Here is an 18,101-nt window from a genome sequence, read left to right as displayed (position 1 = left end):
CGTGTGTATATGTACATATACAAAATCTGACTGATTCTACAGAATCTTTTCCCTACTACTGAATGACTCTGTTGCATGATATGTTTGTAAAAGCATAGAAAACCCCTACAGCTCAGATGGTGTAGTGGTACATTTCACTGCCTATGGTGTACAGGGCCCTGGGTTCTAGACTTGGAAAGGCTGATGATTTTATTGCTAGGCAGAACAGTGGCTGATGGAGATAGAGTGATTAAAGCCATTTTAAGCAGCTTTAAGTGGGTTTAGGTAGGTTTGCATGATGCTAAGCGATGCCAACACATGGTAAACCATAGATATGCTTAATTTGTGTTGGCTTAACTTAGCATCATGCAAATTCACTTACTCCCGCTTACACACACGCTAATTTCTTTAAAAGAAAAGAAAAAGGGGTGATAGGAAAGTGGTGAAAAAGGGGCATGCAGACAGAAAAACAATATGAAAGATGGCTAGGGATGTGCAGGACTGGTGTAGGGAAGGTCCATAGCTGTCTATTTCTTATACAGCAACAGCTGTGCATTTGTACAGAATTTATTTGGAGGTGAAGTTGGACTCTAAAACCCCAGAGAGAGGGGTGAGGACAACAGAAATGGGTTAAGCCAATTGGGCAGGATTACATGTGTTCACTGGACATGTGTGTGAAATGGACAGCTATGTATTGGGCAATATATTTTTTGGGACAGATGCCCTTTTCTTTTTTTAAGGTGAGAGTGGGATGTTGGGGAAGGATTTTAGGTACCTCTGGGTAGGTAGGTTGGGTAGGGAGATAGACAAGACAGACAAGATAGCAGATAAAGGCAGTATATGACACATGAGGGGGTAAACACATTTGACGGGGAGGGTGGTTGGGAATCCGAAGCCCATGGGACCCCATATGGTTACAGTGGGACTGAGATCCCCACCCATGGGCAGTCATCACTGCACCTTCACAGTCCCAAAGGTGGCTGTGCTGGGGGCTTGACAGGAGGGCTGGTCTGCTCCTGGAGGTGCATCAGTTGGCCCTCAATCTGGCAGAGCTGCTCTTCAAACTCAGATCGAAGGGTGCTGTGCACCAAACCCCGGACCTGACTGCAGGTGAAAGGATCCTGTCTGTGCCCGCTCTCAGGGGAAGGAATCCATCCCCTGAGGTGGTTCCACCCGAAGGTGGTGCAAGACCAACAGACGAGGGAGATCCGGGTAGGGTCCCAGATGTGCTGGGGCCAGGTGCCATGGACAGATGAGGCAGAACAGGCTGATCCACTGGGATCTGCCTTTCCAAATGTGCTATGGCTTTGAGGTTTTACAAAATATGTTGGTTAGTCATGAACAACACATTTCAAGATTAGTTATAATGGCATACATGGGTGTTCCAATTAATCCCATAAAACAGACTTGAAACAGTTGCATAGCAAACAGAACACATGCATAAATAGAACAACAGTATGCATTATAACAGCATGCCAGTAACATTGACAGCAACAGGTCACCAACAATGGTATTTAAACAAAGTATGTTAACATGCAAGCAATCAAACATATTAACAATAATATAACACAAGTCCCAACATTAGAGTTGGAGCACAACATACCGGTAGTATATGAGTAATAATTATTGATGCAGATGAAGGGTGGGGGGAGAGTCAAAAATCCCATTAACAACTGTTTATGCTTCTATTTTCCACAACAGTACTGCTCAATTCTCTATGGGTCTGCCTTCACTTTAAATGTACCTATGGCCCATAGCTTCTGTAGTACAAACATACCTATTAAACTGTCAGCCTGGAATGATATGAGGCAAACTGTAACAACTCTGGGTACATGACTAGAGAGGACTCGTAAATGTCAGGGTTACATATCTGGCACAGGAGGGGTACCCCGAGCTGCTGTTATGTGAGTGTGCTACTGGCATACATCAACTGGTTTCCTATCTGTGTCCAGCATTATTTGCAGCAGTGACCACTAGCCATGACAATATGACACTTGAAAGACATGTATCGGGAATATACCTGTCAACCTCTTAGAACATGACATCTGGAGAAGGTCATACATAAGAGTGGGACAATGGCCCATAAATATGGACAATTTTTACATATTGCTCTTACAAACTTAGAAAGGTGATAAAATAACAGGTTTTTAATTTGCATGGCTTTTCTGAAGGATATGACATCTGACACTTGTATGTCTATCATTATTTTCTAACTTCAGTATATAATAGTTTGTCACTGACTTGCCATGACACCACTACTTTATGTAAAACAGACCAAAATCTGAGACAAATATCTGGATATTCAGTAAATATCTGTACAGTTGAGAGGTATGATTCAGGAAAATTTTTAGATATTGCTCTTACAAACTTAGAAAGTTGATAAAATAACAGTTTTTTCATTTGCATGGCTTTTCTGAAGGATACAATGTCTGACACTTGTATGTCTATAATTATTTTCTTACTTCAGTCTATAATGGCTTGGCACTGACTTGTCATGACACCACTACTTTATGTAAAACAGACCAAAATCTGAGACAAATATCTGGACATTCAGTGAATATCTGTACAGTTGAGAGGTATGATCCAGGAACAGTGCATATTGCATGTACCTACCCTGCTGTCATTTGCAGGCATGTAGTGGGGCAACTAAACAGCTGTACACAGTTTATTAGTATACCCTTCATACAGCTACTGGCAACATTTACTTACCTGTAAAACCCGTGGGGAAAATATCTGTTAACACTACCTGACTGTTTTTACATTTATTCCTGATTCCTTGTGTGTAGCGTTGCACACATCTTAGTACCACTCCCTGGATTTGACCCATGTCTGGGTGTTCAAAATTAACAACTAAGCTATATCTCATCACTATGATCTAATGGTGAATGACTGTTTCCTGCTTCACTGGTTTCTGCCTAATAGTCGTTTGGTTAGACAGTCTGAACTTGTAATCCTGTGGTGCATGCATGACAGATAGTTGTGCTGTGCATTACTCCTTTGGATTGCTACAATATAGAAAGCAAAGGTTAACACAAGGCAATGATGCATGGAACACACTTTGATACTTTACATATTACTATTCAGGGTTCAGAGCTTAGTGCAGTATATATTTCACATTTAATTTGTATCTCATTTTACAGCTACAACATCTACAGTTTCTCTTAACAGCTTTTTTACAGATGAACCTCAGTTAATGTATGCTGTCACAGCCATATTTGCTGTGAAGAACCTGTATATGTTCTATATATGTCTACAACAACATACCAGAATAAACACAATGATTTTTTGTAAGGCTCTTTATTGTACTTCAGTATTAGTCAGTTAAACTTTTTTATTTATTCAATTCACACATAACAGTATATCTACTAGCGGTAAACAATGTATTCCTTCTTAGCTATTTGAACAATATACTGCAAAATAGATTTATACTCAACAGCCTATCGGTGCAGCCTCAGCAGTCTGTTACTGTGGGCTTTGATGTTCAGAGCTCTCCCGGCTGCAGCTATACGGGAAAAAAACACATTATGCATATATGTCTATCACATTCTCAGGCTAGTATTTGCTACAAATTACTTTATAGTGATACTTACCCACTACTAGAGCATTCTGGTCCCATCCATCTTGGATCCACTGGTCCAAGAGTGCCCCCTTCCTATGCTTTAGGTGGGCATAGTGGTGCCATACCTGCCCACCGGTCCAGGGGATGCCAGTAGCACTGTTGGGGTCATGTGCAAGATGGTCCCAGGCCTTCACTTTGTATTGGGAGCGCTGGTGCTTGCCCTGCAGCAGTCTGCCTCATGGCTTTTTCTAGGGGTCCAGCCATGACTCTGGACTCCTGAATCTTCCAGTGTCATGCCCAAAAGCTCACTCCCTCTCCTAAGCCAGCCATTGCATCTGCACAGATGGACTATAACAGAATATGGCTGTATTTCCCCCTGCACCATTGAAATAGTGTGATATTCCCACCCTTTGCTGTCATTGGACCATTTTGAAAAGGTGAAGCTCCACTAAGTAGTGTGCAAACATGCTAAGCCAGTTTTAACACTGCTTAAAGGAGAAGTTGTTGAGCATTGTTTAACAGTGCACAAATCTGCTTAGCTGAGCTATCTGCTGCTTAGCAGTCATGTCTTAGCAATGATTACACCTACTAAGCATAGCTGAGCATTGCTAACTGTTGCTCACTTTTAATTTTTTAAATATATCCAAATCCTGACTTTATTAAGTGTATATGATTTACTTTACATGACAATCCTCTATGTGCTTTCCTTACATTGGTGAGGGGTGTGACTATACGGTATGGGACACTTGTGTATACATTGGTGATTTCACATGTTATATGCACTCACATTAAATTTTACACCAGCTACACTACCCTGATTGACAAAAAACATTTACTACATAATTTAGGTTTTAAAAAATAATTTTAACACTGCTTTCCCATATAAAAATAACTTGCTGGTTTTGACACTCTAATCATGAACACCTGCATGTAAAGCTGGGACTCTAACCACTACACTCTTGCAGCTTGGGAATTTATTTCCACTGTACATTTGTATTTATCTCCTATGGGATGTTTTAGTTATGGTAAACAGAGGCCCATAACATGCACACCTTCTTAGCTATGCTTAAACTTTCCTTAGCCTAGAAAAAATATATAATATTGTTATTATATTATTATGTTTTATAGTGAGTATTGTGGTGTTCTGAAAAGTCATTGAAGACTGCAGTCAGGAAATAATGGCATACATTTGACTTTCAGGCTTCTATCCTTCAGAAATTCATGCTAATACATATCCTGTTTTCTATACACTTTTTTCTCAGTGTGTGAGGGCAATATTTAAGTGGTGTCCCTATTTTTAGTGTTTTGTCCCCCCTTTATTTGTGCCTTTTTCCACATGGATTGCTGTCAAGGAATATTGGCATACATTTGCTTTCAGACTTTTATCCTTCGGAAATTCATGCTAATGCATGCCCTGTTTTCTATCAACTTTCTAAGTTTGTGAGGGCAATATGTAAGATGTGTCCCTTTTCAGGGCTTTATCCCCCATTATTTGTGCCTTTGTACACATTTCCTGCTGTAGCAGGTTGCGAGGTGTCATACATCACTTTTACAAAGGAGATGGTGTGTCACAGAACCTGTCACACACACCCTCCATTGCTTTCCTCCTGTCGTATGTATTTCAGTGTCCGTAGACACTGAAATTATCATTTATTTAATTTCAGTGACCATGGACACTGAAATACTGGCATAATATTAGAGAAATTCTCTAATATTATGCCAGATCGTGATTAGAAAGTGCTGTATGGCACTTTCTGACTGCAGGGGGCATGTTCAATGTCTGTGCACTACTTGGCCATGCCTCCTGCACTCGTTCACTGTTCATGTCTGTGCAGCTTAAACAGCAGCGCACCTTCATGAATATGCAAGGTGCACTGCTGTGGCTACACGGACACAAACCATTTGTGCAGACTAGCACTATTCCAGTATGGAGTTTATTGTATCCCAGGAATTATTTTTAGTGATGGATTACAGAATAACATCACATACATCTGGCCATCTGACGTCTGGTTCACATGCAACACCCTCCATTGCTGCAAACTGCCAAGATTTGGCACCTATGTGTCAATAATAGGCACACACAGAGCCTTACTAACATCTTCTGCAGCTCCTGGAAGTCATAAAACAATTTCAAACCTCCACCCTTTCAGAGTAGCAATTAGTTCACCCCAATAACAAAGCAGAAAGCTACCTAGTACAGACTTTTTGTCTCTGGCTGCATTGAGAACTCTGAGATAACATCCTTATGGCCTAGGCCCAGTAATTTAATTTTTTACTATTTTTCAAAGTCAGGTGGATTGAGATAAACCTTTTATCTTACAGTATCCTCTGTTACAATATATACATTTCAGCAGTTACAATAATACATGCACATTTCTTCCTCTGTCCAGTAGGACAGACTGTTTATACATTTTTAACACAAGCAACTTTATAAATACATTTTCAACACAAGCATCTGTACAAATAAGTTTGATATTCAAATAACATATAATTCTTTACTAAATTGCAGCTAACTGTGCTGGCATATGTTCTACTTCTCCATGGCATAGCTGGCAATACCTCACATTGTCACAGCAAGACTTGACTTTTACCTGCATCATATGTCCTTTGAACCTCATACCTCACATTTTCTTTACCAGTACTGATGGAAAGCTTCTTCATTTTGCTTTCCATTTCACTTGGGTTCCTATTACGTTTTTGAATCCTTGAAACTTCGAACCTGAAAACATCGAAATCAGATGTTCAAAGTTTCAAGAATTCCAATGGAAAAAAAAAAATAATAAAAAATCTAAAACCTACCTAACTGTTGCAATCAGGGGGGCAAGCCCCCCTGTGCCCCTCACACCCCCCGCTCTTTAAAAACTCCGAGATCGCAATACAGTGCGGAAAGGGAAGATTTCCCTTTACCACACTGTAGTGTGATCTCAGAGTTGGTATATTTAAAGAGTGGGGGGTGTGGGGGGTGTAGGGGGGCTTGCCCCCCTGCTTGCAAGACTTTATTCTTAGTTTTTCTTTTTTTTTTTTTTTTTAGCGTTATCAAAGTTCTGGCACTTCGAACATAAGAGTTCGACCTTATGGTGTTCGAAGTTTCAGAACTTCGATAAGGTAATAGGAACCCATTTCACTTTTATATTTAATACATACTTCCCTTTCTGTAGTTTCTGCATTAACTGTTTATATGCTATAATGGACTGGATTTAAATCCCACTGAGTGCAATTACTTAATATGTGAACATCAGGGATACATAATGCAAACTGCTGCCTTGTATTTCAATCAGCACCTGCAACATACAAATAAGCGTTAAAATGAACAATTGCAGACCATATTTATAACCAGTGGTTTCACAGGATTAACAGCCATATAGCTCTAACCACTGTGATTTCCAGTGTTATCTCACAGACAGTTAAAAAAACATAATTCCATTATATCATGATATTCTGTGCACTTGTAATAAGTCAGACTAATAGGTTCAAGTGTGTGCAGTAACATAATGAACACAAGGGCCTTTTTAAGCATAGCCATGCATCTCAGATCTTTGGCAAGTTCTGGTGCCCTTGATAAGTGTAAGCAGGGGCTTGGGAGATGAAACATTTACAACCAGGGGCCTGGGAGATGAACCAATTACAGGCTGCCTGTGTCAGTTAGAGACATAGGTGCCAAACCAGGGATGAGTTTCCTATTCCCCATCCAGTTTTCCAAGTTACACTTGAAATGGGTTAGGGAGGAACTCTACTTGACATGGATGGGGAGCCTATCCAAGAGAAGGGGTAATCTTTTGGATACATACCTAACTCTCCAGCAGGTCCCAGTTATATCACAGGCATGGTTTAAGTCTTTAGAACTCGTAATTCCGGTGCTGTTTGTTTTATGGATATGTAAGATGTCAGTCTGAAAATGTCTTGTATGCCAGTCATAGATCTCCTCTCAACAGCCAATAAGAGACAGAATACAGGGATAGAGCTTTGAAGCGGTCTGCATAGGACATGCACTTTACAGTCGGTATTCTTTTAGTAAAGCCCCTCTGTGGACATTCCAATTGTTGATTGTGTTTGGTTAGTTACATACCAAAAGGGCATTGTATTCAGTAGATCTGATGAATGCTGAATACAGTGAAACAACGACCTGCTTGGACCTAGATGCCATACCTTTGTTTATAAGTTGTACAGCATAGAATGATTTCCTCACTATTGTAGGTGCATGATTGTCAAACATTAGATTACTGTCTATGTGTGTCCCAATAAAACCTGACTTCTGGTTCAGCTCTTAGGGGTGCGTTGTCAATATGATAGTTACCATGGGTGGATGACTTCCCAAAGGATGCATTTCTTGGCATTTAGTTTTAGTCCATGGCTTTAATACAAGTTATTTGTTTGTGTCAGCGGGGGATTCTATGACTGCTCCTAATTGGCAGTCATCTGCAAATTTAGTTAGCCAGAGGCCCTTGACATTGGCCTTGACTGCAGAGAAGTAAATGCATACAATTTAGTATTGCCAGAATCAGGGACTCTGCTTGTGACTATCCCCTTTGTAGAGATGGACTCACCAATTCTAATTTCCTAGGTCCTGTCTGTGAACCAGGTGGCTATTCACTGGTTGACATAAAGGTTTATAACTATCCTCCTGAGTTTGTCAACAATGCCAGAGTGGGACATTTTATAAAATGCCTTGGACAGATCCAGGTAGGCAGTGTGAACCATTTTGCCTCCATCCATTGCTTTGGTGACCTTCTCAAAGAAGTCCACCAGGCTGAGTAGGCATAACCTGCCCCTGATGAAATGAAATTGGGTTGGATCCAGTGTTGGAGGGTTCCGATGTCATTACTGATCATTTCCATGATAATTCTTTCTATGGATTTGCACATGAAACTAGTGAGACTTATGGGTCTGTTTTTTCCAGGGTCTGTATATGGTCCACTTTGTGTCTTTTATTATTTTAATTTGATATATTATAAAACTTCTGTAATAGGGACTGCTATAGTGCCATGATTCTTTTTCAGGGTCTTTGTCCTCCTATACAGCATTGTGAGTCTAATATAACATGTCCTAGACATCAGAAGAGGGAAGCTATTTTCCCTCCATTTAGTTACAGTGATAATTCTGCAAACTGTCAGTTTTTACTGATGTTCTTATAGCAGTAGTGTCGGTGTCAGTGCTGCTTTTTAACTGAATTGCTTTGATGTATACATCAGTTCTGATTTGAAATCCCTGAAACATTGGCAGAATTTGTGCAGATTATGTACAAGAACCGGTGACACAAGTATGAACAGTCTTCAGACTCACACAGGGTTCCGTGTGGGAGTGAGTGCGCATTAGGGTTCAGCTCTGAGCCCACTGCTGTTCATACTGGTGATGGACTGAACAACATAGCTGCTGTATGCAAACAATGTGGCATTGCAAGCAGACTCTGAACAAGAATGACATCAAATTATAAAAGCATGGAATGCAAAACTGAAGACACATGGGACAAAAGTGAGTACAGCTAAGACAGTTGTAATGGCAGCAAATGGGGTAAATCAGAAGAAGCTGAAAATTGAGATAGAAGTGAAAACAGTGGAACAGGTTAACAGCTTCAAGTATCTGGGAGGGGAGTATGAGCAGAATGGAAGTCTGAATGAGGAGGTTAAAGCTAGAATCAGAGGGGCTGCAATCAACTGGCACAGTCTGTCAGGGTTATTTTGTGATAGAAGAATGTCAAAGAAGCTGAAAATTAGGATATATAAAGCAGGGGTATGTCCAGTTTGATTGTATGGTCCAGAAACCTTGGTAGCAAAGGCAAAGTTGTTGAAGGAGCAAGAAGTAAATGAGATGAAGTGCCTGAGTCAGGAGGTAAGATGCATTATGTGGGATAGACAATGAAATGAGAACATTAGTGCAAAAGGCCAGTTAGATCCGATTCCAGACAAGGTCAAAGAAAAAAAATAGATTGTGGTGGTTTGGGCAGATGTGAAAAAATGTAAAAGGTAATCTGATGAAAATTTGGGACAAATAGAAAAAGAATTTAAAAGGAAACAAGGGTGTCCAGCAAAGAGATGGATGGATTGTGTGAAAGAAGTTCTGGGACAGTCAGCCATGACTGTTGAAAAAGAAAGGAGAGCGGCTTTAAATCAAGTGAGATGGCAAGAGTTAACAAAACATGCTGACCCCATGTAGAAAAATGGGAAAAAGTGACTGATGATTATGGGGATGATGCTCTGATGTATGTATACTATAAGTTGATTAGGTACTTATGTATTATTGCAACCACAGTTGGAACCCCGTGTAGTTGCTAATGTTATCGACAACCTACTTTAATCTGAAGTAAAAAGGGGTGTGAGAAGTCCCAAATAGCTTTGCATCATCATGTTTCTGAAAGATGAACTGCAATAATGAGCAAATTCCTCTTCCCTGTTTGCGTCGTTTACCAGCGTAACAATGTGAAATGAACTGTTCTGCCATGCCTGGGTACCCAAGTAGATAGCATGCTCTCCTTGATAACCACATAGCCAAAACGGTCAGGAAATCCTTCTATGTGGCACACCTTATCACAAAGGGTTTCTCATCCAGATCCAAGGAGGTGATTGTGCCCCTTTACTCCTCACTCATTAGGCCCATAATAGAGTACAATGCCCCATTTGGGATGTACCTCACTAGACACCTGCAACAACTAGAAAGACCACAGAAGTACCTCACTAAGAGGATTAAGGGCCTTAAACAATTACCCTATGAAGCATGACTAAAAAAGCTCCAGCTCTTCTCAGTCGCTTACCGTCTGCTCAGAGGTGACCTATGCCTGACCTATAGGGCCATGTCAAACCCTGAACTAATGGACATGCTTCACCTCAAAAAAAACGAGATCCCTCAGAACCACTCATTCTAGCGACATGAACCTATGTACAACAATAAACAGTACATGCTGGAGGGATAGATTCCTGTCCCAGCGACCCCCCTCACTCTGGAATAGAATCCCAATCCATATTCAACAGAGCTCCTCTATGACCCTCTTCAAGAGAAATCTTGATGAGTGGATGGGTAATCATAAGTTCTACCCTGGGATCACTTTAGGAGCCCTGTTAACAGAGGCCCAGGTTACTAATCTAATGGGGAGGCGAAAGCCATCACTCTGTGGTTAGACATATAAATGCCCATGGGCAGATAGCCTAGTACTTACCTATGAACCTATGAACCTATGTGTTTTACAGAAACCGAAGTGTTGAAACTGTTTTGTTTGCAGTGTATTTCATTAAATTATTAATGGTTTACATTGTTATCATTGTGCTTCTACCTTTATATTAATGTTTTATTGGCCACCCTGTTTAGGAACACTATCCAAAGTTAAATGGAGGTTATCCACCTCTTTTCAGAACTGCATATTGCCAAACCACCACTGTGCAAATCATGAATTCAATGCTATATTTATCTGTTGTAGAAATATCTATGATTTACTTTTTACATTTGATTGTTGTTTGCATTTCATGTATTGTTCAGGTATGCTAAAAGTTGAATACTTCTGTTTTATTCATAGTAGACTTACGCATTATTGCAACCACATAGCTGCCACTGTAGCCCTTAACGAACTGCTCCATTCAGTCACGGCACTAAACAATGGTAATTTTTGGGTTACTCCTGGTCCTGTATCAGAAGCAATGGGATAAAACAGTAATTTGGAGTTTACATATCCCATGTCACCATAACATGAAATAGTTTTGGTCTGACTTTACCAGTTAGGGCAACTTCCAAATGTCGTTGCGATAATACGTACGTACCGTTGATTACTGCTTTTTTTTTTTGGTCCAGTTATATTTTCTTCAGTACAAAAGAGGTGAAAATGTTAAGTTTTGTTTTAGAGTTATGATCATGAAAAGAAAATTCCATGTGCTCTGTCTCTCAATTTTTTAATAAGCATGAACGTTGTCAGCTCTTCTAATTTTAGTAGTTTAGTCTTCTGATCTATCAATGACTGAAAGTGGCTTCACATAGTTAATAATGCAAATAACAGTTACCTCTGTTTTTTTATATTGTACTTAATCTTGTAATTGCACATGTAAAAGTAACATTGTACAGACCAGAAATGAAAGTGTTTACCAGTTTGATTATGTAGTATTGCAATATAAGTCATCTCTGTTCTTTATATAAATATTTTATCATCAAATAACTTTTAAAAAAGGTATCTCTCTTGATGTTTATCACACTTTATCAACCTCAGAAAAATATTATCTCAGATTCACAAAGATCCTCACCACATCCTCATGACATGTAAAACAAATTACCTCCCAGAGATATGTCACTTTACGTGACAGTGAAAAAATATGTTTCAGAGAAAACTATGGCTACAATAAGAAAGACCTCTGTATCATCTCATTAGCATATCTAAGAATCACTCTTTTGTAACACCGGTGATGTCATACCTGATGGTGGTAGTGCAAAGGCACCACCCAACCAACTCTCTCCCATACCTACACACTCAGTCATGCACACATACTTACATTGCCACAGAGACAAACACAAGCACATATGCACATGTTCACCCATAAACAAACAAGCTCCCCACATTTAAGATGAGTCAAGGAAACATTATCCATGTACCCTTAACATGTTTCAAGAATACACATACTGTACACATAGACATTCAGACTCTAGAATCTCCCCCTCCCCAGTGTCACCACCCAAGCAGACACACACAATAACAAACGTGCACATATATTCATGCAGCTTCATTCATTCTACTACATACATGCATACACACATACACACATAAACACACACACACACACACACACACACACACACACACACACACACACACACACACACACACACACACACACACACACACACACACACACACACACACACACACACACACACACACACACACATATATGCATGCTAACAACTTCCATCCACACATCTTTGCTGAACTTTGGTACATGCAAACAAATATTTGCCTACAGAGCCTTTATGATCCAATATAACAGACACTCTTAGATATGGAAACATATAGAAGTCTCACATGATGACACAATAACCTGATTTTTTTTTTTACAAATGTAACTTCATATTTAAATCAAATGAATGGCAATGTTATGCCATAAATTATAAGAAGTAATTTGAAGGTGAAAGAGTGTATAGATCCTTAAAAATAATTTAGATAACCGGGCCAGGGAGAAGCTATTTGATCCAGATATTCAGGAATCAGTGTTACTTGATGGATAACTGGGCTAAACATTGCTGTAGAACGTATGAACTTACAAACTTATCTACAACACAAATGCTTACATAGGAGCAAACAGGTGACTCTCATCTTTTGACAATGTTTACTTTTTTGTCTGTTGCTGAATGATACACTGAATCTCTCAACAGATTAAATGCCAAACTTTTCCAAGGTAGAGCACCTAGTTAAATAGTATTAGCATTAGCTGCTCCCTTGGATTGCCTCATTACTATGCAACTCTACCAGCGGGAATGCCCTCTGCACTGAGGTCTCTGTTAGATGGAAACCTCAGTCATAGGGCAGTTTAAGAATCTCAAAGGCTTACAGAGAGTAAGAACATGGATGTGTTAGTGATTACTGCCTGTGGTTAGCCTTCCTGACTCCCACGCAGCATCCCAGGATATAAAATTCTAGGTAATGACCAAGAGTAAAAATTACAGAATCTGTTCTATCTAGCATACTTTATGAAAGCTGAGACAATGTCCATTCTAAAGCACTGAGATATTTGAAGAGAGCAAAATAAATGGCAACATGTTTATGATTTCTAGAACAGAAGCAAGAAAAAACAACAAAAAATAAAAGGCACTGAAGAGATTCTAGGCACTAAACAAAAGCAGGATGATATCACAGTTGAAAAAAATACTGTGGGAAAAGGTTAACTACACTGGAGTTTTGCATTTTCCTTTAAATATCTTGGCTAAAAAAATAAAGAGCTGTTCAACCTGTAAAAGAAAATACACTGAGGAGAGAGCATTTAACTACAAAAATATCCCCATGTTTTATACTGGTGATGTTTAAAAGAAAAACAAAATGTTATTCTGCAGATACCTCTGTCTTGATCTACAAAGTTATCATCTAACAAGTCTTCCTGTTCTGAGACATCCGTGCCATTTGGTTCTTCTTGTAAAGTAAATATCTAGTACAAAGTGCCTCCTGATTCAGTCTGACGCGTGTTGGGTTCATCATTGAGGTTATCATTTCTGACATTTGAATGACATGAGACAACACATTTTTGACATAATCCTCTGAGGAGGGATGTTGAGCCTGGCCTGCTTTTGTAGATTTAAAAGGGAAGATATTTGAAATGAGAAGGATATGCCTAAGAACACTTTTTCCCTTTATAAATGCCACATATCAAGATTTTCACATCACTCTGAATGTGTTAGTGAAAGCAGTTTTCAAAAGCATTGACAGTTAAAGGTGATCTGAAATCACCACACCACTAATAAATCTACAGCGACTGACATGAGCAGCTTTCTCGCAGAAAAGACGAGGAGAAACACAGTCAAACCAACTTAATTTTTGCTTTGTTTTCTAAGGACTCATTACTGACACTACTCAGACCAAAAGGGCAAGAGTAAATACTATGTAGGTTTTATATACACACCTATATATGTGTGTATTTACCTTCAGATGGTCAGCTAACAAGAATATTGACATCCTTAAGGTAAATACTCTATATCAAAATCAGAAATGTTGCTTTCCTAAAAAACATGCACCAAGGAAGAACCTCAGTGAATGCAATTTAAAACATCATTTTTTCAATGGTGCAAGCCCCATGCATCTTCACATGCTCTACTAATTATATATACTGACTCCGAGATTGCACAATCCCTGGGGAAAAGGGAATATTCCCCTACCCAGGGATCGTCACTCTTGCATATCTGTTGACTGTATAATTGAAGAAATGCAGTCGATTGACAAATGTCGACCAAACTCCGAGTCAGCTAAACAAATGGAACCCATATATGCATATTTATATATACACTCACACACACTCACACACACACACACACACACACACACACACACACACACACACACACACACACACACACACACACACACACACACACACACACACACACACACACACACACACACACACACACACACACACACACACACACACACACACACACACACAAACTCACACACTCACACACACACTCACGCACTCCCACACACATACACACACACACACACACACACACACACACATATATATATATATATATATATATATATATATATATATATATATATATATATATATATGGTTTGCCTTTAAAACAGTGATCTCAAAAAGATCGACCACGCTTCCACCACGAACTCTGAAATGCGAACATCCCAAATGCCAAAAACCATATATGTGAACGGCTAAATCTCGCCCCCTTTTGACCCATGGTAGCACTGATGTGGAGGTGTGGTGCGGCTGGAAATGTCAGAATTCGACATTAATTTGACATTTAAGACATGTTGTGAATTCAAATTCACGGAGAAAGGGTCGACAAAGTGGTAGGTCAATCATATGTGATCGACGGTATAAAGATAAACCTATATATATATATATATATATATATATATATATATATATATATATGGGTCTACTTGAAAACAGCAACATGCAAAACACCGACATGAAAAACACTGACGACAAGAACACCGAGACCGGAAGATCGACAACTGAGATGACCGACAGTTTAAAAGCCCTATGCTGAGAACACCAACATTTTAAGGTAAGTGTGCGATAGTGATAGACTTTAGGGTTAGGGGCGGGTTAAGTGAGTTAGGGTTAGGGTGCAGGTAAGGCAAGTGTGCGATAGTGACAAACTTTAGGTTTAGGGGCGGGTTAAGTTAGTTAGGGTTAGGGCGTGGGTTAGGTGAGTGTGCGATAGTGATGGACCTTAGGGTTAGGGTTTGGGTTAAGGTTAGTGCATAGATAGTTGTGTATGTAAGGTTTAGTGTAGGTTTGTAAGGTTTTTGGTGTGCTTGTGTTGTGTGTGTGTTTTTCGGGAAAGGTATTTGTTTTGTTGATTGTCAGGATTGTGGTTTGTCGGGCATGTGAAGTTTTGTGTTTTTGAACTTTCGTTTTTTCATGTCAGTGTATTGGCATGTCGGTGTTATCAGGTAGAGCCAGCTTTAGACCATCTTTCAATACAAACACAGCACAGCACCATGGATAACCACTGACTTCATATTCATTAATATGAATAAAGACTGATGACTGTTACTGCGCTTGTAAGCCTAAAATGTATTTTTAATCTCATGAACTTCAAATTTATTTTTAGCCAACTTTGCTAGGCTACTCCACACTGTCCTTTAGCCCTTAGTTAGAAACTTGCTTAAACAAGCTGCCATTTTGTTGTTTACTTTGGATTTACCTACTCTTTGTATTACCACTCCAAAACTAGTATTCCAGTATGACTGTCTCTGTGGGTCATATCAAGGCTAGAATGCTTTGTGCTGGATTTGCATTTCCACCCTGTGTCCAGGTGTGATTCCATCAGGGAGACTGTTTCCTCTTCCATCCCAGCTGAACTGGAAATGCTCATATTGCCACTACATGTGTGTGTGCGCGAGTGTGCATGTATTATACAGTGGACCAGCATCCTCCACAGGATTGTTTCATACCGTTTTGCATGACTTTTCAGAATGGGCTGCAGCCCTTTCAACTTGGAAACTGCATAAACTGTTTATTAGATGTTAATGAAATGACTGAAACCTTATTATTTTGGAATTAAATATATAAGTCGGCCAGTAGTACTATATTAACTAAATGTATAAAAGCAATCAAATCAGGAAAAATAGACCCACAAATAATTATTCTATACTAAAGACATATTACACTAATGCAAGAAGTCTGAACAAAATGAAGGCTGTACCCAGAACAATAACCTATACCAACAAATATGATGTATATCAATTGTCATAACTGAAACATGCTACTCTGCAGAAATATTTATGCCAGGCTATAGGAAATATGAATATCATAATAATGAAGACTACAGTTGGAATACTATGATTCTCTGTGCATTCCCTCATGCTGAGCATATTGAGTGTTCAACAGAAATCTGAAACCCTGCTTTGGCTTATTTATCTCCCTTAAACTTACTTAAATTATAATTTGTTGTTGTTCTCCTGAAATGATCAGTGAAAATGTGGGTTTTGATGTTTTCAAAACAACCTATCAGATCTAATAAAGTACTGCCCCACAATTATACTGGGTGATTTTAATTACCCAATCATAGACTGGTACACATATTCAAGGCTTTCCTAATTCAAGACCGAGTTTGTGTATTTAGTGCTGTTAAATAATTATACCCATTTGGCCCCTGTTTCTTACAGAGGCTTAAAGATGTACTATGGATGGACTATAGATGGACTATGTACTGTTCAATGAAGCAGAACTTAACTCAGATCATGTTGGACTAGAATTCAATGTTCAACTCTCAAGGAGATCAGCTCCCTCTAAAGTCATTCACTGCTTTTAAAAAAATAATGGATAAGAAGATGAACCAACATACAAATGTCAGAGATCAGAACAATATGTGCTCCATCAGGGGTATGACAACTACTGCATGATGACTGTACTCAGTGTCTGAAGGTCAGCTTGACTACTGAAGATGTTGGCAACCATGAGTGTCAAAAAAACAATGGTGGTATAAAAATATGTCATTAAACATTAAAAGGAAGAGATGAAACATTTACAGCAACATGGCACTAGCAAGAAAAAAGAAAAGGAGCAAATTAGACTATAGTAATAGGAAAACTAAGTTCTGGAGATTTTTTCTCTAAAGTGAAGGAAGACAAAATGTATTTTTAGTTACGTGGACTAATGGGCATGAACAGTAATGCATGTGGACCTTTTAATACATAACAACAGTGTTTGCTAATTTACTAGTTATGGATGATATGTTCAACATGTAACCTTAAATTAGTATACAAGTGTATTATATATGTAAGTGTATTATATTAATATATACATGTTTATATATATATATATATATATATATATATATATATATATATATATATATATATATATATATATATAAAGTATCTATAGATGTGTAGAGAGAATATCTATATCTATAGCTATATCTATATCCATATCTATAGCTGCATCTATGTCTGTATCTATAGCTATAGATAACTAGACATAGATATGTATATATATATATATATATATATATATATATATGTATATATATATATATATATATATATATATATATATATGTTCATAAAACATGTACATAACTTGCCCAGATATTGCAAGTGAAATGGTGAAGCAATCCTTAGCAAGAACAGAATAAGTATATTGTATGATAAAGCAAAACCTCTTGTTGCTCTGTTTAATTTTGTTTTACTAAAAGGCGCATCCCAATTGCATGGCAGTAATCTCAGCTTGGCCTTGTTCACAAGGGAGGCAGTGTAGATTTAATGAATAATTAATTGCTAACTATCAACATTTGGCAAATATTCTGAAAGATGTTTAGTCAGCACCTTCAAGTCTTGTAACTGGCATTTAACACATTTAGATCTAAAAAAATAATGTATTTATAAAAGCTCAATCTACACTTACCAATT

This window comes from Protopterus annectens, chromosome 9.part0, assembly GCF_019279795.1.
Source record: "Protopterus annectens isolate FY-2018-M chromosome 9.part0, PAN1.0, whole genome shotgun sequence".
NCBI classification, from domain to species: Eukaryota; Metazoa; Chordata; order Ceratodontiformes; family Protopteridae; genus Protopterus; species Protopterus annectens.
This window is presented reverse-complemented; position numbering follows the sequence as displayed.